The sequence below is a fragment of the Takifugu flavidus genome, unplaced genomic scaffold (assembly GCF_003711565.1).
Source record: "Takifugu flavidus isolate HTHZ2018 unplaced genomic scaffold, ASM371156v2 ctg821, whole genome shotgun sequence".
NCBI classification, from domain to species: Eukaryota; Metazoa; Chordata; class Actinopteri; order Tetraodontiformes; family Tetraodontidae; genus Takifugu; species Takifugu flavidus.
Window position 1 is genome coordinate 1 of NW_026622431.1, and position 7861 is coordinate 7861.

The following is a 7861-nucleotide window of genomic DNA, read 5'->3' on the forward strand; positions in this document are numbered from 1 at the left end:
ACTATAATCCAAATGGGAGACTTGAGCTATATCAGGCCACTTTTAGCATCTCCCAGGAACCGCTAAGACCAATTAAATCCAAATGTATTCCTTTTGAAAGATCAGCAGAAATGAATTGGCCATGTGTAGAGACAGCATTGAGAAGGCCCATACCACGTTATCCTAGAACAGTCCGTCCTTGACAACAATGGGCCCCATCAGCAGCAGTAGAAATATCCTGTATAATTGATATTTGTAACTTTTATAATTGATATTTTGTAACACATTACTGAAGAAAATTAAAATCACAAGCATAAAGATTCACTTCCTCTGTTGAAAGGTGACAACAGAGATCTTCAGAACAATGATTAAACTTTCGTCACCATGTAGTCCCATTAAGGACTTCCCAATTATTTAAAAGGAATAAATTATGTGTGGATAAAAGTCTTTGTAAAATGGCATGGGGTTAAAACAGGAAGGATGTTGAACTAGAAATATTGAGAGCACAGTAATCCTAACAAACAAATGTATTTTATGCACCACAGTGCCGATCCATTGTATCAACAGCACAATGACACCTCAGAGTTCAGCAATAATTTTCAGCAGCAACAACGTTATACTCTAAACCGAAGGAGCGTCGGGATAGAGGATGAGATGTCCGGACCGATGGACAGTGTAGACTTGTCAGAACAATTTCTATGACGTAGTTTTATTTCGCAGCTAACATTTCTTTTTAAGTAAATACTCTACTTATTAACTCTCACATGCCATTGCTTCATGGATCTCTGGTCACTTTTTTCAGTAAAAGGCCGATGAATAAGCCAAGACAGGTGCCGCCCATCGGCTGGGGTAGTTCACAGCCTCAGGGATGGGGAAACGACCAGGCCCAAGGCAAAGCAGACCAGCCATATCAGGGAATCGAAGAAAGAAGAACCAAACAACAACAATGGTCTCGTAACCAGAATACGCGTCGGCGAAAAAAGCACCGAGCCCAAGCCAACACAGGCCAACCACCTTTGGATAGTTGGATGCAGAACCCAGGCCAGGACAGACATTATCCATATTGGAGACCTGAGCCATACCAGGCCACTTTTAGCACCTCCCAGGAACCGGTAAGACCAATTATAAATTTTCGTCCTATTGAAAGACCACCAGAAATGAATTGGCCATATCCAGAGCCAGTATTGATAAGGTCCATACCACAATATCCTAGAATAAGCGGTCCTTGTCAACAAAGGGCCCCAGCAGCAGCAGGAGAAATACCCTTTAATCGCAATGGCAGAGGACAAGGCTTTACTCAGCCAAGGCAATTTAGACAACCACTACTAAACCCTGAAAACAGACCAGCCACCTCGTTTCCTGTTCATCAACGGCAAAGTCAGCATCCTGACAGTTCATGGTAGCTCAAATGCCGCTACCCCTAAGCTGTTTAAGTGTACTGTGAGATCAATACAAATGCCACATCAATCTTGTAGGTGGCAAACATACCAATAGTCCAGCTGCTGTGGGACATCAGAACACAGCAGGCTGATCAGCCATCCTATTCTCCCATATAAAAAACAAATGCTGAATTCGCTAGAGATCAGCCGTCCTATTCTCCCATATATATATAAAAAAATTGCTAAATTGGTTAGAGGTAGTTCTCAGTTGACTCAGCCTAACCTATGGGGATACACTACAAGGCAGGCCCGGTGATTTACAACTCAGCAGAGGCAGTAATGGAAGATGTGGCAGGGACGGATACTGGTGAGTTTTGAAAAAACAATCTTCTCTTTTGATTTAGCTCAGCAAGCTGTCCTGACGATTAATTTTATAATGGAATAATGGATCTGAGTGTCAGCTTTGAGGCCTTGTTGGGCCCTCTGCTCTCATCAAGCAGAGGAGACTTTTTCTCTATACAGTAACACTCCATTTGAGGCCTTGGAAGAGGCCTCATTATTGGAAGTGTTTTGTTTTTTTCTGATGCTCTTTGTTTTGTCGGAGTTTGTGTTCGTGTTATTGTTACTTATGGAGCACCAGGGGTGCAGGATGCTTCTTATATCCAGGTGTGCAGGAGTTAAAATCTATTCAAATGACATTAGGCAAAATACCAAATCAGTAATTTGGTATTATTACGTAAGATTTGATGAACAAATCATCGTCTGGTCTTAATTTCTAGAAAATTCAGATTTTAGTGTTTTTAGAACAGATATAAAACAATATTTTGATGAAAATGACAATGCAAAAGTGTAAAGTCTGGGATGCTTGCAGGGTAGTTGTAAAATTATAGGCTTTTTTCCAGAATCTAATATTATAGGCTACTGCAATTATCAAACAGTACGTATGGTTGAACAGATAAAGAAAAACCAACTCCAGGCAGTAATGCCTCGATTACCTTAAACATATATAGTATTAGAACAATTTGGATTTCAACAGTTTCTTCAAACTATTACAGCATTATTTAATCAACCAGAATAAAAATGAACAGCTATTTCAAACCTATTCATCCTGGAAAGAGGTACCAAGCAAGGCTGCCCGTTGAGTCTATTGTTCACACGTTATTTATTAAGTCAGTAAATCATTCCATTTTGAAAATTCCATCTTGAAACTGCTTGGTGTGCTTCAGTTTGTTGTTTTTTCTTGCTAATGTTTTTTCTGTTCTTTCCCAATTCCCAGGCAGGCGGGGCTGGCTTTCTTTCTGAAGAGGCACCACCTTACTCGCCTTTTGATCGTATTGGTTAATTGGATCTGCGGCTCATTTCTCCTCACCTCGCCAGATCATTGTAAATCCCTCTGCAGTAATGCTTGGCCCCCTTTTCTAGAAAACCTTTGTAGATTAAGCTTTTGCTCTCATGCTTTTGTGTTTTTACCTGCATCACCTGTCTTGTCCTATTTTGCTCATTTCCAGATTAATTGTTCTAATCAGCTTTGCTTGCCTGTAATTTGCCATTTCCATTTCCAGTCATCTGTCACTTTAATGTTTCATTAAATTTTTGAAAATAAAACCTGTGTGTTGTGTCTATGTCTGCATTTTGGGTCTGGCTTTTGGCTCAAAATCTGTTTCAATCACAAACCTAGCCAGAACATAATTTCCAAATTTCAACTACACTGGGAGGTAGAACATATTGTGTACTTGTATAAGTACTTTGGTCTAGAATTTTGGTCGATTAAATCAAAACCCTTACAATGCCCAAGAGCTGCATCTAAATCAAACCAAGTTTATTAAGACCCCAAAATCACAAACATTGTCGCCTCAGAGGGCTTTTCAAGCAGCAACGTTGTGACAACTTCTGTTCTTAGACCCTTGAGTTAGAATTCCTAAAGGAACAAGTTCATGTTTCCACCAAATCAGGTGACAGTCTTAAGGTTAGTATAGAGTATTGTCATTTTTATTAAAGTAAGTTTCTTTTTTGTATCATATGGGAATTATATGAGAGGTAAGATATGAGGTATAAGAGACTGCTTGAGGTAAAGTAAAGAGTTGACTTCCTCTTGATGCCGGAGGCTGTGCCACTGAGCTATTGGCCTGCGTGGGTTAGCCAGCATGTCGGACCAGTGGCGTTGCTCAGTCCCAGTGCTGCTGGCACCCAGCACCACTTTCCCAATGGCGTCGTTTTTGCCAATCTTATCGTAGTCCAACACAGTCACTGCAATCTGCACTTTCTATGGAACACACACAGGAAATCAGTTTTTCAGAATCTGTGTATGTGTTCTTGAAAAAGGACATTTTTGGGGAAGTGAGGATGTGTGAATGTGATGTTAGAATAAGGGGCTGGAAGATGTTAGGGACAAACATGCAAATGTGAACGCCGAGTACCTCTATCTGCTCACATGGCACTTCAAAGCTAAAGGACTCGTTGTAGTAAGGATTCAGACTGTTCTTTATCGTTGTTTTCTTTTTCTTCAGTCTTTTCCCATTTTGCATGAAGTGGATTTTCACATAAGGGTCTAAAATAGAGAAAACGAAGGTTTGACGGAGGAGGAGCAACCCGGAAATGTCGTCAGTTCGGCACATGTGCAGTGGGTCTGAGTCCCGACTAGTTAGACTTTCATTTACACCAAATAACAGATGCGCCTTTTTGGCCTATTGCTTGGCTTCCTTCATTGCATCTGCTTAAATTAGTGCGTACAGACACAAATGCAGTGATTGCGTGTGGTTTTAAATGGCTCTACCCACCTGACAGCCCTCCCACATCCATTTTCTGGCTTCTAAAATCATCACTGTCAACTTTCCAGCAGCGGGCACATACCTAAGTGACAGACATACATCTCCAAGCTTCTCACTCTAATACACAGACACACACATGATCCATCAGTGAGAGTTTGTAATCTGATCTCATTTCTTTAATTATTTGCTCCCACCTCCTCCTTCTCTGCTTTCTGTAGATCCCTCCACTCTTCAAGAGACTGGCTGAAATCAGCGGTGCTCATTGGTATCTTCACAGCTCCTATAGCATCATGTTTTGAGAAACGGTCAAAGTCGTACACGGTCATCACCAGCGTCCTGCCACCAAGCTCGGTGTAGGGTACCTAGAGGGCAGCACATTAATGCAGAATAAACATCTAGTGCTGAAATTCTGTTTTATTTTGTTTATTATTGTTTTAAAGCACCTTTACCTTAAATGAGAAAGTCTCATTGAAGTTGGGATCAAAGTTCTTCCTGTGAACTTTAGTTTGAAACTTTTTCTTTTTGTCCAGGAGGAGGTAGAGTTTAACGTAGGGGTCAGAGCTTCCCCCCACATCCATCGCTGGCAGCTCAGCAGCTTGCAGGATACCTACAACCAGCTAGCAAAGGAAAAAACATAGGCTGAGAATTTAAAGTGTGCGGGCTTACAGCTGACAGAGGGTGAAAAAAAAAGAGTCATCGCACCATATTATCAGTGAAATTATTATCTAACGTGAAATGTAGCCTGCCCATCTTCTCCGTCTCCTGGGGCGCCAGTGCAGTTCCTTAGTTCTCTTCATCTTTAAATGGCTGGACAAGCTGCACGCGTGCGCAGACACAAGCACACACATACACACAGGCAAAAAAAAACTGAATTGGCCAACATGGAGTTTAAATTGAACTGCTAAGAAAATGAAACATTCGTCAAAATGATCAGCTCTTAATGCTTTCAATATATTATGAACAGATTTAAGTGAAATTTTGTAATGTATGTATGTATGTATGTGTGTGTGTTGTGTGTGTGTGTGTGTGTGTGTGTTTGTGTGTGCATATGTGTGTGTCTGGAGCAGGATTTCCAGCATATCTATATACTTTTATGGTATTTTTAGACCCACTCCGTGGACATGCACAAAGCTTTATTTGTAGTTCAATTATGTGCTTATTTTTCAGTAAGCAGATGTACTGGACTAGATTTCCCATATAATAGTTCAACCTGTCCAATACAGGCACTTGACCAAAAAAAAAATCTGCAATTCTGGCTTGGAAGTTACTTTGATGCTTTAAACTCATTAATCTATAAAGACAATATATCTACCTTAGCCACAACCTCTCAATATATGCAAAGGTGGACAAGTTGGCTGATAAGTGTTATTTGCTGATAATATTTATTGCATTTTATATTTGGTACTTCGATAAATCTGAGGCCAGTGAACTCGATAAAAAAGATTAAACCGAATAAAATTGGTTTTAAACCTGAATATAACTTCTCCGTAGCCAAAACAACAGTAGATTTCAGTGGCGTGTTGCAGTCTACAGACAGCAAACATATAATAGGTAAGAACGCTCACACAAAGTTTGCTCTGCATGTCCACTGTAACAACCACACATCAAGGCACAGCACATTACTTAGGAAAAAACCTCTCCAGGCATTCATTCCACACTCGCTGATAGACAGGTACAGTACACTGTGTGACAAGCCCTTCTATTGATCTTTACTTTATTTTGCTCATTATTATAACCTCTGTAATGGTTTCATGAATTCCTATTTATTATCACTGCATAATACATCAACTGAATTGGCCAACATGGAGTTTAAATTGAACTGCAAAGAAGAGGAAACATTCGTCAAAATGATCAGCTCTTAATGCTTTCAATATATTATGAACAGATTTCAGTGAAATTTTGTAATGCATGCATGTATGTATGTATGTATGTATGTGTGTGTGTGTGTGTGTGGCTGTTGAGTGTTATCTGCTGATCATCTTTATATCTTTATATCGTATTATAAATATTATATTATATCTATATAATCTTTGTCACTGAATGTGACTTCTCCATGGCCAAAACAACCCTAAAACAACAGTAGATTTCAGTGGCATTTTGCAGTCTGCAGACAGCAAACATATAATAGGTAACAACCCTCACACAAAGTTTGCTCAACATGGAGTTTATATTGAACTGTAAGGAAAAGGAAATGTTCATCAAAATGATCAGCTGTTAATGCTTTCCAAATCAGAGCTGATTGAAACGTGTCAGGATTTGACAAATGCTTTGAAATATGTGCCTTGCTCAAGAGAGTTACTGCGTTTACGCGGCACCCATTTGGAGATGTTGAGGCGGATTTACGCATCAACATTTGCAATGCCATTTCACTTGACCTTGTTTAGGATGGAGAGTGACCTTTTTGGCACTCCAAGCTGATGTTAAGCTGGAGAAAATACCTTTAATTTAATTTTCAACCTACTACATTTTGGAAGCTCATATTATACTCTGCAGATTTAAATCACAATCTGTGGGTAATTGATCTGTTTGATGCAAGACTCCACAATTTTTTCAAGTTTTGAGAATCAAATAAAGATTTCAAATTGTTGTTTTTTTTTTTTTTTACCATTTTCTTGAACGTAAAATAGTTCATGTGAGGTGGCAGGTATGGACAGGCTGCAAAATTAATTGTTCTTAATTGTTTGGGTTTAAGGATCTATTGCTTTTGACTGGAACAAAATGTGAATCTGTATGAGGTTTTTAAATCTAGTTTTCTGACAGTAACTTTTTTTTTTTCATGGCCAGCTTTAGAGAAAAGGAGTTTGATGGGGATCGGTTGTTTCTCTAAAAATAAAAAGCCTATGGAGAACCCAGAGCCTCCGGGTGCACAGTCACCTGACACTTTTCTTCAAGGAAGTAACTCTCAGGACTCGTAAGTTTACTCTCTACACCTACTATGAATATTGCCATATTCATTGCATAGATTTAAAAATGTATTGCATAGATTTAAAAATTAGGAAATCCATCAAAATATTTTGGCATAATAGCTATGCTACAGAAGTGTTAGCTTTGAAGGCTAACTCCAGCACATTTACTTGGACACTTTTTGCTTTAAAAGATCAAAAGAAATTAATTGGCCATATCCAGAGACAGCATTGAGAAGGCCAATACCACAATATCCTCAAACAGTCTGTCCTTGGCAACAATGGGCCCCATCAGTAGCAGTAGAAATACTCTTTATAATTGATAATTTTATCTTTTATTATTGATATTTTGTAACACATGACTGAAGAAAATTTAAATCACAAACATAATGATTCACTTCCTCTGTTGAAAGGTGACAACAGAGATGTTCAGAACAATGATTTAACTTTAGTCACCATGTAGTCCCATTAAGGACTTCCCAAATATTTGAAAGGAATAAATTATGTATGAATAAAAGTAGTTTCAAAATGGCACGGGGTTAAAACAGGAAGGATGTTGAACTCGAAATATTGAGAGCACAGTAATCCTAACAAACAAATGTATTTTTTGCCCCACAGTGCTGATCCATTGTATCAACAGCACAATGACACCTCAGAGTTCAACAATAATTTCCAGCAGCCCGGACATCATACTCGAAAACGAAAGAGATACTGGATAGAGGATGAGATGTCCAAACTGATGGATAGTGTAGACATGTAAGAACAATTTCTATTATCTAGTTTTATTTCACAGCTAACATTTCTTTTTAAGTAAATACTCTACATGTTAACT

General features: G+C 38.9%; 1 long non-coding RNA gene and 1 pseudogene across 1 annotated transcript; one reads left to right on the forward strand and one right to left on the reverse strand.

Annotated features, from left to right (window-relative positions):
* The first annotated feature begins 1632 nt into the window (after window positions 1-1632).
* Window positions 1633-2980, forward strand: LOC130521241 (uncharacterized). Its single transcript, XR_008949238.1, has 2 exons — window positions 1633-1725; window positions 2635-2980. It is a non-coding gene; the product is annotated as an uncharacterized LOC130521241 (long non-coding RNA).
* A 176-nt stretch (window positions 2981-3156) lies between these two features.
* On the reverse strand, window positions 3157-6005 carry LOC130521240 (synaptotagmin-1-like; annotated as a pseudogene).
* Between the last annotated feature and the right edge of the window lie 1856 nt (window positions 6006-7861).